Below are 17,278 nucleotides of genomic sequence, written 5' to 3'. Positions count from 1 at the left end.
TTAATCTACTAAACCATAAAGTGACCATATGCACATAAACTAAAAATACTTAAAGTCAGCCTACCTGACTACTAGCAAATGTGATTAACAACTCGAAAAGATGAGCTTATCACCATCCTGAAAGAATCAATAAAAATCTCATGACTGTCTGTAAACCACACTCTATAATTCCTGTCAGAAACTGTATGGTTGAAATGTCGCCTACCTCTCTTTTCTGGCGTGTATCCCATATGTGTAGATTCTCTATATGGAAGGTCAATGTAGAAATCGTCACCCGTGTTCTGAGCTGCACGAGAAGTAATGTAATTACAATCTCTCCCTTGCGTTTGGAACAATCTCTTCTGCCCTTGCCCCAGGACAGCGTCGCCTACCTCTATAGCTCCGGTGGATCTCTTGCAGTTTGGTAGCCCTTGGAGATGCTCCGTGTAAGTTCTCCGCTGGTTTGTATTCTAGGGGGAATTTAAAAACGTTACAACCCGCTTACTCGTGTGCCTCCCCTATCTCGCCCCTGAACTGCCGCTTACCTAACGCGGTTTGGTGTAGCCCTTCTCTCGTCGTCTTGCGCGATCGCCGGAGAGGGTTGTGGAATCTTATGAGCTACCGCCTCCTGCCTACTAGATGTCGAAAACTGACTCACTACGTAAAAACGGGCGCCATCTTGGAATGGTGTTTGAAGGCGATAAACGCAATGTGTGATAATCTATGATGATATAGTGCCTAATTGAAAAAATGAAAAATTAGGTGCCTAATGAGAAAAACTATAATAATATGATACCTAATGAGAGATAAGTGTAAAAGTGGATGTAAACAATGTAATAGATACCATTAGTCGCTTATGGATCCTTGTTATGACAAAGTGGCAATACATGCTATGTAAAATTTGTTGTATAATGACAGTAATAATAAATATACATTACAGAAAACACGTAAATTCAATTTTATCATTGAGCCCACAAGGTTCAAGCGTGTTCAAGTTGCGGATCCAATGTGTTTCTCTCTGGGACAATAGGCGATTGGTGTCAGCATGTAACTGGTCACCTATACTTTCTAACACTGTGAATCGCAGTTGAGGGATGGTGTGCTGTCTGTCTTTCCAGTGCATGGCTAGATTAGACTTCAGATTGCTGGTTCTAATCATGCTTTTGTGTTCCGTGATACAGACTTTTACTTTTCTGGTGGTTTTCCCCACATATACCAGCCCGCAAGGGCATTTGATAGCATATACTACCATGCTGGTATTGCAGTCTGATGTGTGCCTTAGCTGTATGTGTCTCCCTGTATGTGGGTGTTGGAAACTGTCCCCCACCATGACATTACCGCAGTGGCCACAGTTGTGGCATTTCACCATACCTCTGTGTCTGACATTTCCTATTCTGACCTGTGTCTGTTTCAAAATTTCTTTTATGTTTTTTGATCTAGTGTGGGCAAACAGTGGTTTGCCCACAAAGACCGTCTTGAAATCTGTCTCTTGTTCAATCACCTCCCATCTGTTTAGGATACTTTTCTTGATGGACCTGCACATTGTTGAATATTTAATGACAAACACCTCCCTCTGGAGTGACCGCTTGAAAGTTTTGTCTAGTAGTTCCTGTCTGTTTTTAAGGCTTGCTTTAGATTTAGCTTGTTGCAACACCTCTACATATATATGGTGCCCAAAATGCACAAAAATGCAGTGGACCCACCATTCAGGCCAATTGTGGCGGGGTGTGGGTCACTGCATGAACCTCTAGGCAAGTTTTTAGACCACTACTTGCAACCTTTGGTACAACAATGGAACACGTACATACAGGACACCACCGACTGTTTGAAGAGGATAAGTGAGGTTACTATAACACCAGAAGAAAACATTTTGTTATGCACTGTTGATATAACGGCCTTGTACACCTCTATCCCCCATCAGGAGGGAATAGAGGCAGTTGAATGGATGTTGTTACGACATGATTATGACGAAGGTATCAATGTGTTTCTTCTAGAACTGTTACATTTTTGTTTATATCATGGATATTTCAAATGGCAAGATTGTTTTTATCTTCAAAGAACTGGAGCCAGCATGGGTTTTACAGGGGCACCGACTTTGGCAAATATATTTATGGCAAAGTACGAAGATGAAAACATCTTACAAAACCCACAATGGACACAACATCTTAAGCTTTACGTCAGGTACATCGACGATATTTTGATGGTGTGGGAAGGTACACAAGAAATCCTAGAAAATATGTTGATTGAGTTGAACAGTTGTCATGATCAAATCAAGATTACACACTCAATAGATGCTGAAACAATTAACTATCTGGACATACTCATAGAGAAGAAGGGAATTGAATTACACACAAGGCTTTTCAAGAAGTCCACTGACCGCAACAGCGCATTACATTACAGTAGTTTCCACACCCCATCTTTAAAAAATCATTTACCATTCTCGCAGTTTCTACGGGCTCGTAGAATCTGTTCACAAGAAGCACAGGGCCTCCAAGAAATGGAGATTATGGCTCAGGCATATAAAGAAAGAGGGTACCCGGAAGAGGTGTTGCAACAAGCTAAATCTAAAGCAAGCCTTAAAACAGACAGGAACTACTAGACAAAACTTTCAAGCCGTCACTCCAGAGGGAGGTGTTTGTCATTAAATATTCAACAATGTGCAGGTCCATCAAGAAAAGTATCCTAAACAGATGGGAGGTGATTGAACAAGAGACAGATTTCAAGACGGTCTTTGTGGGCAAACCACTGTTTGCCCACACTAGATCTAAAAACATAAAAGAAATTTTGAAACAGACACAGGTCAGAATAGGAAATGTCAGACACAGAGGTATGGTGAAATGCCACAACTGTGGCCACTGCGGTAATGTCATGGTGGGGGACAGTTTCCAACACCCACATACAGGGAGACACATACAGCTAAGGCACACTTCAGACTGCAATACCAGCATGGTAGTATATGCTATCAAATGCCCTTGCGGGCTGGTATATGTGGGGAAAACCACCAGAAAAGTAAAAGTCCGTATCACGGAACACAAAAGCATGATTAGAACCAGCAATCTGAAGTCTAATCTAGCCATGCACTGGAAAGACAGACAGCACACCATCCCTCAACTGCGATTCACAGTGTTAGAAAGTATAGATGACCAGTTACATGCTGACACCAATCGCCTATTGTCCCAGAGAGAAACACATTGGATCCGCAGCTTGAACACGCTTGAACCTTGTGGGCTCAATGATAAAATTGAATTTACGTGTTTTCTGTAATGTATATTTATTATTACTGTCATTATACAACAAATTTTACATAGCATGTATTGCCACTTTGTCATAACAAGGATCCATAAGCGACTAATGGTATCTATTACATTGTTTACATCCACTTTTACACTTATCTCTCATTAGGTATCATATTATTATAGTTTTTCTCATTAGGCACCTAATTTTTCATTTTTTCAATTTTTTCAATTAGGCACTATATCATCATAGATTATCACACATTGCGTTTATCGCCTTCAAACACCATTCCAAGATGGCGCCCGTTTTTACGTAGTGAGTCCGTTTTCGACATCTAGTAGGCAGGAGGCGGTAGCTCATAAGATTCCACAACCCTCTCCGGCGATCGCGCAAGACGACGAGAGAAGGGCTACACCAAACCGCGTTAGGTAAGCGGCAGTTCAGGGGCGAGATAGGGGAGGCACACGAGTAAGCGGGTTGTAACGTTTTTAAATTCCCCCTAGAATACAAACCAGCGGAGAACTTACACGGAGCATCTCCAAGGGCTACCAAACTGCAAGAGATCCACCCGAGCTATAGAGGTAGGTGACGCTGTCCTGGGGCAAGGGCAGAAGGGGTTGTTCCAAACGCAAGGGAGAGATTGTAATTACATTACTTCTCGTGCAGCTCAGAACACGGGTGACGATTTCTACATTGACCTTCCATATAGAGAATCTACACATATGGGATACACGCCAGAAAAGAGAGGTAGGCGACATTTCAACCATACAGTTTCTGACAGGAATTATAGAGTGTGGTTTACAGACAGTCATGAGATTTTTATTTTTTCTTTCAGGATGGTGATAAGCTCATCTTTTCGAGTTGTTAATCACATTTGCTAGTAGTCAGGTAGGCTGACTTTAAGTATTTTTAGTTTATGTGCATATGGTCACTTTATGGTTTAGTAGATTAACATATATAGACACCATGGTAAAGATAACAATGGGACTCGTTATGACAAACGGGCACTTGGTTTTGCATGTACACGAGGTGGAGATCTAGGCTCCCGCAGTTTAAATTTTGATTATCGTTATTGTGTTGGCTTTATTTTTAGTATTCCCCTGATGAAGGTATCCCATACCGAAATGCATTGGGACTGACAAGCAAATGATGTTAAGAGGAACAAGTACATGATGTAATGTATTTGATGAAGACAGAACACAAAGAAAAAAACTGGCATTAAACTACAAAGTTTTCCAATTGGATTGTTTTGATTTTTAACCCCAACACGAAGGGGCATGGACAATATCTCAAAAATGGTTGTTTAAATATTGATTTACTTTTCAAATATTGAAATGTGGTGTCACATTTAAGTGTGGTTTACGCAGCACCCCACGGGGGCTTGTGCATAGTGCGTCGCTTTCAAACAGTCTCTGTTTGGTCATTAGATTTTTCACACTGACGTGAGCCAGTCAGTCTAAGCGGCAGCACCAAGGAACAATTGTTTACTTTTAGAGATTTGGTTTCAAATAGGTGTGCAGAGTGTCAATCTTGTCATAGAATTCTTTACCCCAGGGGTATTAAACACAACCCATACTCCAAGAGTCAGCGCTGCGCGATGGTATGTGTGCCTTAAATGCCCTGCCTTAGTCCGCCCGCCCAATCACGGCCCAGTTCCCGCCTCCTATCCCTCAAATCAGCAGTGCTCCTACTCGGCGTCTGCAGGGAGTCAGGAAAGACGACAGCCAGCGAGTTTAAATACACAATAGCAGCAATGCAAAGAAATTAGCAGCAAAGGGGTTTAAAAACATTAAAATGACAGCGTGACCTGGCGGGTATTAAACACAACCCGTACTAAGGGGTGACTGTTTTTGTAATTCAGTTTGGGATTGTTATTGTTTTGTATTTTGACTTTATTACTATCTTTGTACTGCCTTTAAACTTTACACATTACCCTGAGTTAAGCTTGTTGGCTCTATGCCATAGCTCCTAGGGGACTGAGCTCAGGTTAATTTAGAGCCTTAGAGGGTTCATCCAGACACTTCCTCCTTGAGGTGGGTGGTACCCCCAAATAATAATCCAATTTCATACAATTAAACTACTCTCCGAGTTGTAATCTGTGATAGAAAGGCCTTCAGTGAACACACATAATTGTCATGTGCGCGGTGGCAGGACCAAATATCTACAGAGCTTTATGATCAACTGTAGGCAGGGTTTTCCATGCCATCAACAGCTTTGTGACTTTAGGAATTTTTGGATTCTATTTTTAACCACTGTGGCATGAATTAGAAGTTTGGTATTTCCACAAATCTTTATTATAGTTTGAATGTAGCAGCAAAGACAATACTTTAAACAAAGTAGTGTGATACAGTATTTCCTGATTCAGGATCTGTGGGATTAGGCAGTTTTTATCTCTTAATTATACCCATTTGTGTTATAAGCATATGAAGGAAAGCTGCGCTGAGGGTCTGACCTGGGTATATTTCCTCGTTTTCTGAATCAAGCTTGTTGGAAAGTTCTGACATGATCGGGAACAATAGGGTGAAGACGTAAAAAGCACATGATACGTCCAGGACCAAACAATTGGTGGAAGTAGAACCAAGATTGGAGTGTAGGACTGCTTATTTCAGGGCCTGTGCATTTCTGATGCTGATGCTGACTAACTACTGTCACAAGGGTGTTGGGGACTACCCAGAATTTTAATGCTTTGCTTAGTAACGACATATTTTAGTGAAATGGTGAAGCTGGTATTAGATGTAAAGCCTATTAATTCAATTTGTTAAATGTATCCAATAATCCACCTCTGGTGGTGGGTGTGGGTCATAGTTTCTGCTCACAACAGTAAATTGGTCAGCATGTTGGCAGTTCTTTGAAGGTGTTTCCTTTTTTTCTAACACCATTTACTACATCTACTGCAGAAACTACATTGAGCCTGCTTCCAAGCTCTTCCATTGTTTGCACATAAGGGCATAAAGGCAGATGGAGACTGTAAGGCCGTTCCTCTGGCTCTGGGGTTCTCTGCAGTTATTTGGCAGTGTCTATTGTAGATACTATAGTTAACCATTTGTGCCCCAAGGCCTATGACACTACTTTATTCCAGTTTGATAACTAAGGCAACCCCCTTCGTGCACTTAACCATCCCAGGCATATGACAACGAGTAGGAAATGTCTAGGAAATGGTCGGGAGCCTGGAACTCAGATACAGTATAACAAAAGTATTCATACTCGATAACCTTATATTCTGTCTTAGCCTTATCTATTAAAGAGACTAGGGTCTTGATTTGGAACGGTGTAATATTGCTTTAAACTGCCAAAATGTCCCTTGTGACTCTTGGGCCCCCATTACAAGTTGCTCTGGAAATTAACTTTATTTTCTCCACCTACAGTTTTATTCATACTAGGGATACCATCAAGTCCACGGGCGTGGAGATCTGCCCCTCAAGAGTTGAACCCTGAATGTCAACTAAGAAATGGGGATTTACTTGGGACTTGGTAGTTGTGGTCTGATTCACATAGCCATTCCTCGTTTTAGACTGGACTGCCACCAGAGTTTACAATTGCTTTCAGCAACCAAAAAGCTCCTGGTGAAATTTTAAAAACTCATAATTCCTATTGGACTGGTAACTGTTACTTGCCAACCTGAGGGCAAAATAAGCAAAAGAAAGACATGAAAGAGAAGGGAAAAGGGCAAAGTGGAGGAAAATAATTAAAACATGTCTAAAGTTAAAAAGGCAGGAGAAAAGCAAAAGGAAGTAAAAAGAGAAAAACATGCTGGATGTGAGGAAAGGAAGAGGTGAATGGTGAAAATGTGTTGAGGGGTTGAAAGGAAGAATTATTATTATTATTAAGGGTAGTTTATAAAGCGCTTGGTTACGCAGAAGCGTGTCCCCGCGCTACAACTGAAAAAAAAAAAACTCTGTGCGAGGCTGGAGACCGAAGATCAGTTATCTGGAGAACAGGTATGTTTTTAGGTTTTTGCGGAAGCTGGATGATTGGCGAACGCATGAGTGGTGGAAAACATGGTACGATCACTCAGTAGGAAAGTACAGAAAGGCTGGAGAAGAAAGAGGAACTGCAGGACCTGAAGGAATAGAAACAAGATTTGATTTAAAAAAAAAATGTTTTACATTTTATATAGCACTTGAATGCCTTGAGGCATCTTGAGGAATCTTGAGGAGAAATAGTGCAAAAATATAATAGCACTTTATCGATTCAAGAGCCAAGTCTTTACTAATTTCCGAAATGTAAGGAAATCTGGGCATTTCCTTATGTTGACAGGAAAGATGCCTCCCATGTGGCCCATCTAACCCTTGGTAATGTTAATAGCATTGCATCTGAGGATCTAAGCTTCCTCTGAGGGGTATACCAGACACATTTGAAAATAATAAGGTCCAATATTGTGTGGTGCCTTTAATGCAATACAAGGCCTTAAATTCCAATTGTTTTACTTCCGGGAGCATGAAGACCTGTGACACTGATTGATAATTTTGGATTTCCTGTTAGAAGCCAAAGCAGAAGCATTCTTCAGCATCTGTAGTTTTTTAGGTTTAAAGTATTTTATTGAAGCAGGGTGGGGTAGGACACAAAGGGGCAAAAACAAGTGACCCACAGGATCCGCTCATCAGTGCGCATCATCCAGCCAATACAACAATACAATTACAAATTAGTAAGAGGCTCTGTCTGACTCTTGAGCCTAGCTTCAGCCCCTGTGGGCACTGACAAACCACGAAGGGGAGGGGAGGGGGGGGGGGACGGAGGAGGGGAGGGGGAGGACGGGGAAGGAAAAAGGGGGGGAAAAACCAGGAGGGGAAAACAAAAGGAAAAAAAAGGGGGGGGGTGAAGGGAGGAGAAACAACCCCGCTCCAAAAACCTACCTAACCAAACGTAAACCCCCAACTACCATACCCCGACCCACCCCCTGTACTGTGCCAGCATCTACAGTCTCCGCCTCAGCGAACTCTACATGAATCTCCACTTTGCAACACCAACCCCACCCACTCAGGCAGGCGGGTCCGGCGGCGGTGTCAGCCTCAACAATCGAAGATATCTAGGGCAGGTAATCTCACGGAACTCGGAACACAATAGGCTGTGAAAGGGCTCCCACAACTCCTCAAAGGTATCCGTATCCCCCAGGGCTACCAGTGACATCTTTTCCATTCCAAGAACATGCCATAATCTGTGCAACCAACCAACTACAGAGGGAAGTGTTGTAGTGCGCCAGTGTATGAGAATATTCTGCACCGCTGATCCCAGCGCAATTGCGATCTGCCTACCCCTTTTGGACCTAAGGGGATACATCAACCCATTCGGCAACCCCAACAGGACATAGGCCGGGAACCTAGGCAGTTCTATCCCAAAGCATTTGTCCACCTCGCTCAGGACCTCTTCCCAGTACGGAGCCAACAGGGGGCAATCCCACAATATGTGCGTTAGTGTACCAGTGTGGCCACAGTCGCGCCAGCACGTCCCTGGTATCGCCCTGTCCATCTCGTGCAGTTTCTCCGGAGTGCGGTACCAGTAGGTCGAGATTTTGGTGAAGGTCTCTGTGAGACCTGTGTGGTAGGCCGAGTGGCGCGCTCGGTAGGAGATGTTGTCCCATTCTTTATGATTCAGCTCACGCCCAAGCTCCCGCTCCCATCGTCCCCGACCAGGGTTGTGAATGTGAAATGAGGGGGGCTGCAACATTCTATACAGGTCCGAGATCAGTTTGGCGTCCGACGTGCGAGTAATTAACCAACGCTCATACTCCGTGATTTCTCTGTGTGCCGCGTCGCGCACTTGCGGTTGTAACGCCCAGTGGCGCACCTGCAGGTATCGCATGCGTTCCGTCTCGGGGAGGCCATATTCTCGCTGCAGGTCCTGGAAGGAGACAACTCCCTCAGGGGAGTACAAGTGGTACAGAGTGCAGCAGCGGGCCGCCCGCCAGCGCTCATAGGCTCCCTGTTCCAGCCCCGGGCCGAAGTCCGGGTTGCCAATGAGCGGCGTGAAGGGAGAGGGGAAAGTAGTTAACTCACATCTGGCAGCTACCGAGTCCCACGTCTGGAGCGGGGCCCGCGTCACCAAAGACGCATAAAGATTGGGGGGCCGATGGGCTCGCCGCAAGAACGGTACCTCCTGCAGCGTCCTACCCGCCACCGCTTGATCTTGGAACAACCAGTGTTTATCAGATTCCCACCGGCTCCATTCCACGAGGTATCGGAGCTGAGCGGCCTGAAAATATTTCCGTAAATCCGGTATCCCCAACCCTCCGGATTCCGGTGAGAGCATAGCGATGCTTCTCTTGATCCTCGGCCTGCGGCCCTGCCACACGAAGCGTGCAATGGCAGTCTGAGTCTCTGCGAGCCACCCCACAGGAGGGTGGAGCGGCAGTGCTCTGAAGAGGTAGAGCACCTGAGGAAGAAGGGTCATCTTCACTGCGGCCACCCTACCCAGTAGTGACAGCGTGCCCCTATCCCACCGGCCCAGTTCCTCCTTGATTTTCGTGCCCAGAGCTGCGTAATTGGCCTTAACCATCTCCGGGAGGGGTGGCGCCAGCAGGATCCCCAAATAAGGGATCCGGTCCTTGGACCAGCTCAGAGGATAAAGCCTCTGCAGTTCCACTCTAGTGGCAACGGATAGCGAGATGTCCAGGGCGGCCGACTTACCCAGGTTCACCCTAAAGCCCGCAACGTCAGCGAATAAATTCAGTTCCTCCACACAAGCCGGCAGTGATCTCCGCGGGTCATCCAGCGTCAGAATGACATCGTCCGCGTACAAACTAATCGCGTGGCGAAACCCGCCCATCTGGACACCGATAATGTCAGGGTTCTGCCTAACCCTCTGGGCAAATGGCTCCATGTACAAAGCAAAGAGCAGGGGGGAGAGCGGGCATCCCTGTCTCGTGCCCCGTTCAATTGGGAAGGGCCGAGAGCTGCCGCCGTTCACCCGGACCACCGCAGATGGGAACCTGTAGCAGTTAAAGATCAGGTGTCGAAACTTCTCCCCTATCCCAAATTTGCTCAGGACCCTCTCAAGGTAGGGCCAGTGCACCCTGTCAAAAGCCTTCTCCGCGTCTATGGACAGGAGCATCCTCTCTCCAGGGATCCTAGAAGCCTTCTCGAGAATGTGCGTCACCCTCTTCGTGTTATCTGTCGTCTGCCTACCGGGCACGAATCCCGCTTGGTCCGGGGCAACCATGCCGGGGAGATGCAACGCCAGGCGTGCCGCTAAGATACTGGTGAACACCTTCAAATCGGTATTCAACAGCGAAATAGGACGATAGGACCCACAGGCGGTCTTGTCCTTGCCCGGTTTAGGGATCACGGAGACCGTGGCCTGGAGAAATTCGGAGGGGATGGCTCCGGGGTCTGCGAAAGAGTTAAAGAGGCGAGTCAGCAGAGGTGCCAGTTCCTGACAGAAGGTCTTGTAAAACAGCGGGATGAAGCCGTCCGGACCCGGGGCCTTGCCCAGTTTGAGTCGGGATATCGCCGTGACCACCTCCTCAATACGGAAGTCACGTTCCAGATACTGGGCCTGGTCCTGTGTCAGCGACGGGAGCGGAACCGAGTCCAGGTAGTCCCCCTCAGCCTGGGCCGAAGGGGGTTCCCCGGAGTAAAGGTCCGCATAGAAGCCGCGGAAGACATCCGCTATGTGTTCGTCGGTCGTGACCCGGCCTCCGGCCGGGTCTAGCAGTTCCTTCACTCGGTGCTGCTCGTGCTGCACCCTTAGTTTGTTAGCCAGGAGCCGCCCACACCGATCGCCTCCCGTGTAATATTTGTGCTTCAGGCGGAGCACCGCGTACTCCGCCCGATCCGTGTCCAGGGCCGCCAGGAGCTTCCACGCCGCCTTCAGCTGCCGCCACACCCTGGGGGCACCCGTCCTGTGATGAACCTGCTCCAGCTCCCTCACCTGCTGGGTGAGCTCCTCTCTCTTAATTTGCCGGTCCCTATTCTCAGCGGCGGAGATCGCGATAAACTCGCCTCGGAGCACGGCCTTAAGGGCCGCCCACTGTGTCGCGCGGGAGGTATCCCCATTATCGTTCACGGTCTGAAAAGCCAAAATGGCCGCCCTGATCTGATCCACTACCGATCGCCTGTGCAAAAGCGTATCTCGAAGCCGCCAAACCCCCCTCGACCGAGCCACCGGCGGTAGAGCGAAAGCGCCTTCAACTGGGGCGTGGTCAGAGAGAGAGAGGACTCCCATGTCCGCATTCGGGGCCAAAAGGAGCATCGGGCCTGACACTAGGAGGTGGTCTAAGCGCGCATAAGATCTATGGGCATGGGAGAAATAAGAGTATGCGCGAGTGGTAGGGTGGAGGCAGCGCCACATGTCATGCAGGTCCAGCTCCGCAAGTCGAGTTCGAATCGAGCCCGAAAGCTCGCCCAACTGCTGGCGCCGCTGCACAGACCTATCCAGCGCCGCGTCAAAAACCAGATTCAAGTCACCTCCCAACACTATGTGCCTATCAGAGGTGAATGCAACGTCGTCCAGGGCCCTGTGTAAGAATTGGTCCTGATGATCATTGGGGCAGTAGACGGAGCCTACAGTCAGTGCTAAGCCCCCCACCTTGATTCTATACACCAGGAGTCTCCCTTTCTGCTCCGCCACCTTGCTCACCACCTCTCCCCTGAACCTTCTAGAAAACAAAATGGCCACCCCTGCCGTCTTGGAAGTGCTAGAGGAGAACAGCTGTGTGGGGAACTTGGGGGTTCGCATCCGCGGGCAGTCCTTAGCCAGCAAGTGGGTCTCCTGCAACAGGCAGATATCCGCTTGTGAGTTTTCCAGCAGGGATAACACTGCCCGCCGCTTAACCGGGTTATTCAGCCCTTTCACATTGAGTGTAAGCACCTTAAGAGCCATCAAAGAGAGAGTTCAAGGAGCACATATCACAAGGCAAAGCCCCATCAGCAACCACAGAGGGCACCCTTCGAGACCTCAAAACATAGCGACGTTGAAGCAACCAGTGGCACAGTACAGTCCCCGAACCCCAACACCCCACAACCAAAAACACCCCCCCCGCCTCTACCCCAACAAATCCACACCACCCCCCTCTACCAATCCCCCCTCTAGGACCCAAGATCAAAACAGCTGCCCGTCCACCCCGACCCCTTCCCCCGCTTCCAAAACCTTTCAAAAAAGACATTGTCCCAGTCCGGCCCAAAACGGGCAGGGCCGTGGAAAGTCAACCTAGTGGACGTCCAGCCACCACCTCCTGCACTCGCCCTTCCTCCCATGCCACCCCCCGAAACCCCGCACCTGCAATGAGAATGAGCTAAAATAGACTCCCCCCGGAGTGAGTTCAGGCCGTCAAGGCCACTTCGCCGATCGCCGTCACTCTGGAGGCCTCCTGGATGGCAGCCGCCATTTCAGCCCGAATTGCAGGCGAGCCCGGGCGCTCCGCCGGGGGAGAGGCCCCCCCCTCGGCTCGTTGCCAACCGTCACGGGTGCTGCGCCTCCGTCGCGGGGCCGGGGTGTCCGTGTCCGTTGCAGTGAGGCCCAGTACCGCGCAGACATCCTGAAGGGACCGAAGCTGATGTAGCACACCGTTCCACCTGAAAATCAGGCGGAAGGGGTGCCCCCAGGAGTACTGCGTTTCGTGTTCGCGAAGGAAGTCCGTAGCGATCTTGAAGGATTTCCTCTTCTGCAACGTGACTGTGGATAAGTCCTGAAACAGTGCCACAGGATGGTCCCGGAATCGATAAGGCTGCTGTCTTCGCGCCTCGCGGAGGATCCGCTCCTTCAGAGGAAAGTCCGGGAGAAAGGCCAGAATGTCCGGCGCGGGCGCCGTGTCTCTGCGGGGGCGACCCACCCGGTGCGCCCGGTCGATGCGAATCCGAAAGTCCTCCGGCTCACCCAGGATCGCTCGGAAGAGGGCCACCAGATATGCCGTCACATCTTCACCCTCCTCACCGGACGGCACTCCGCGGACCCGTATGTTGTTCCGCCTGGACCGATTTTCAAGGTCCTCGGCGTGGGCCTGTAGCTCAATCTGTTGCTCCCGGAGCCGTAGGACCTCCTGCTGCAGATGGGTGATCTCCTCATCCCTGGAGTGGCCCGCTTCCTCTACCGTGTTCACCCGATCCCCCAGGGAGTCCATCTCTCTCCTCACTTCGCGGACCTCCCCGGCCACCTCATTCTTGAGTGCATGGAAGTCTTCCCGCAGGGTGCTGAACAGGGACTCGAGAAATGACCTCGTCACCGGGGGTTCGCCACCTTCTGCCCCCCTAGTCGGTGCCGGGGAAGTCGCGGCCGGTTGAGCGCCTCCGCTGCGCAGGGCGCCCCTTCCCAGCATTTCCGGCAAGGTCCGATCACCTCTCCGCTGTCCCCTTGCATTCGACATTGCAGCACAATAATGGACCCTGAGGCTCGCTGAACAGCAGAGAAAGCAACTATATGCAAGCCGGGGGCGATCCACACAAAGAGCACCAGGAGGGACGGGCTGCCCGGCCGAGCTCCACAAAATGGCCGCTCAGTAGTGTCGTAGGGACAGCGCCCAAAATGGAGACCCTCTCCTTCTTCGATCCGAGAGCCAGATACCCGGCTCGGGGGCTAAGTCACAATGCGACAGTCACCAGTGGCCGCCACTCCAGGGAGAGATCAGCTTCGGGGGACTCGGTCTCCAATTCCGCACAGTTAACCAGCCGAGGCGACCTCCTCCAGCAGGCCACGTCAAGCCACGGGCTGGCGTAGCGAGGTGGCGCCGACTCCGCCACCGTTCTGCACCTCCGCTCCGCTCCGCTCCGCTCCGCTCCGCACTACCGCTGCTGGACAGCTCCCAGCCTCACGCGAAGCCGTCTCCGAAACCCACTCCAACAGCTCATGCACCACAGCGGGCTTCACACCTCAGAGGCCGGTCACCTCGTCGCGCTCCGAGGGTCGGGGGACTCGCGGCTGCCAGCTCTCACTCGGGTCGTACACGGGGTCCGACCTGGGCTATATCGGCCAAAATCTCGTCCCCGACGGCGCAAACCAGGCTCAGCAGGCTCTCCACACCTCCGCCGCAAGCACCAGGCTCAGTGGCCGCGTGATCCGGGGGGGAATCAGCGGTTCCGAGCGATGCAGGAGTTCAGGGGTCCGGGAGCCCTCGGCAAGTGCGACCGCTCAGCCCGCCATCTTGGCCACGCCCCCATCTGTTAGTTTTTTAAGGTTTTTTTTCAGATAACAATAAAAGGGGCATTTCCATTGTCTAGTTTGGCTAAGACTAGAGTGAAAACCACTGTTTTTTTAAGGTCCTGAGGAATGTAGGGACAGACTTTTCAGATTATTTTCAAAGTAAAAAACACCGAATAAAGCAAGGGTGTTAACTTGATCTTCATAGTTAGGTTTGTCATCAAGACAATTCCTAAATTCCTTCCCTACCTTACTGGTATAGATGGGGCCCCCATGTCCTGTGGCCACCAACCTGGTGACCAAAAGGACTTATTTCCAAAAAGAAGGACCTCTGTCTTTCCTGAATTAAGCTTTAAGCAGTTTGCTCTCATCCATTGTTCTATCTGGGACATACAAGAACTAAATCTGTGTGCAACTTCATTGTGGTCATTGGATATTGACACCACAATTTGGGTGTCATCAGCATAAGACACCACTGAGAGACCCATTGCTTTTATACGTTTGGCCAGAGGGGTAGCATAAAGATTAAAAAGAGTGGGGCTTAACGAGGAGCCCTGGGGTTCCCCACAATACAAACAAAATTGCTCAGAGGTAAACTCACCCCATTGCTACATGATTTGTTCTATCTGTTAAAAAAGCTGTTAACATCTTCACTGCTGAGCCTCTTATTTCTAGCTCAGATAATCGGTCAATTAAGATGATGTGGTTGACCGTATCAAAGGCCGCGGTGAAATCCAACAATATCAGTGCGTCTCGACATCCACCGTCCAAAATTAATCTAAGTTCTTCCGATGCAGCTAGCAATGCAGTTTCTGTACTATGTGCCTTTCTAAATCCATATTGAATGCAATCCCAAAAATTATTATTATCAATGCATGACATAAGTTCCATATTCACAGCCTTTTCTAGAAACGTAGCCGGAAAAGGCAATCTGGATATAGGCCTGTAGCTGCTTGGTTCCTGGGGGTCGAGATAATTCTTTTTTAATAGAGGTAGGATTGATGCCGACTACCATTCCGAAGAAATTTAACCGGTGCTGATAGCTTTATTTAAGATCTTGTTCAATTGAGTTCCAGAGATACCGGGGGCTAAATGGACAGTTTTAGGTGGGCAATCAATCAATCAAATAATTTGTAAAGCGCACTACTTACCCGCAAGGGTTTCAAGGCCCTGAGGGTGGGGAGAGGGGGGGTGCTGTTGCTACTGGTCGAACAGCCAGGTCTTGAGTCGTCTCCTTAAGGTTAGAAGGTCTTGGGTTTGTCGTAGGTTGAGGGGGAGGGTGTTCCAGGTCTTGGTGGCGCGGTGGGGGAAGGATCTGCCTCTGGCTGTGGTTCTACGGATGCGTGAGACGGTGGCCAGGGAGAGGTCTGCGGAGCGGAGATTCCTGTTGGGTACGTAGAAGGAGAGTCGACTGTTGAGATAGGCTGGGCTGGTCTTGTGGACACAAAACAATTAAATTTCCCTCCTAGACCGTAATTATTCAACCATGGTATATTTCCATTTCTTTTTTGCAATCCATCTCAGAAGTACATTAGTGACAATCACAACAAGCATTTGCAATGCAATAGGTCTCGCATTAGGAAAGTTTGAGCTATTGGTATTGTAAATGACCAATATTTTATTTATGTGTTGGTTTTGAAACTAGCGATATTTATAGCTTTGTCATTTATAATGCCAATAATTTTAACTTTTGCGAATGTGACACCTATAGCATTTGTAATGCAATATGTGTTGTATTTACATGACTTAGATGCATTAATATTACAAACCTGCAGCCCGTCCCGACGTTGTCCGGGTATGAATTGAGAAGCGTGGCTCAGTGGTTAGAGGCGGCAGACCCAGAAGCTGAGATCGGCCGTGGACCAGGGTTCGATTCCCCGCCTCAGCGGGTCTCGGGCTCAAAAATTCCACGGAGTCGACAATTCTCGCTCTGGTGCCTACTCGACTCACGGGGTCACACTCTGCGACTCTGGGCAATAGCTTGCTTAATCTCCACTACGGCCCCTCGCGGCGGGATGCCTGGCTTTCACCTTGTGGATACCCGGCCGGGGTATCTCACAGGGGAATACCAGGACGGGTTCCCTAAGCAAGCGCCTTGAGGTCCCTGGTTAAAGTGCGCTATATAAATCGAAACACATTTACATTTACAATTGCTGCCGGCCAGTAGTATATTGTTTTGTAGGATTTTGTTTTGATAGCATTTCTTATCTGTGACAGGCCTGTGAAACGCTCCGATTCACAGTGCACTGCTGATGCACTTAAAAGTGCACGTTCAGTAGTGTGTGAACACGAGTTTCCCTACTTTATTTTTCCTTGCAATATTATATAGTGCAAACTCGACAACATGGCATGAGCACAATTTACATTACAGAAGAACACCTTCATTTGTGGTAGGCACGGGGAGACAAAGCGATTTGCCTGGAATCACAGGATGTTGAGCTGCTGCCGAGATTCAAACGTAGCTCCCCAACTCTAAAGTTCGCAATTCTAGAACTTGTGGCGGGAGATGTGTCTAAAAGTGTATGTCGGTGCTGGCCATCAATGAGAGAGACCTGTGCATTTTTCAAATCAGTTGTGAAAAAATATAAGTATGTTGCTGGAGATGTGGGCCGCCGTGCCACCAATGTACTTACCGGGGGAGGGTAAACACCCATTATTCCACAACTTTCTTTCCGCATACCATCACTCCGCATACTTTCATTACAAAAGTACCGTGACACCGCAATGCCATTATAACGCATGGCATTACATTTTTTATGCTTTAACCACGCATACATTTACAACGAAATTCGTTGTAAATGCATGAATGGTAAAAGCAGGTTTTTTTTAATGTTTGGATAAGGTAAGTATGGGTATAGGGGTATATGTTTTGGGGTACTGAGGTATATGTTTTGGGGTGTTTGGGTATTTTAAGGTTTCAGATATAGTTTTGGGTTATGGGGTACAGGGGTAGTTTCAGGGTTTAGGGATGGGTATGGGTTTTGGGGTACAGGGATAT

This window comes from Lissotriton vulgaris, chromosome 7, assembly GCF_964263255.1.
Source record: "Lissotriton vulgaris chromosome 7, aLisVul1.2, whole genome shotgun sequence".
NCBI classification, from domain to species: Eukaryota; Metazoa; Chordata; class Amphibia; order Caudata; family Salamandridae; genus Lissotriton; species Lissotriton vulgaris.
Note: the sequence above shows the minus strand (reverse complement) of the source record.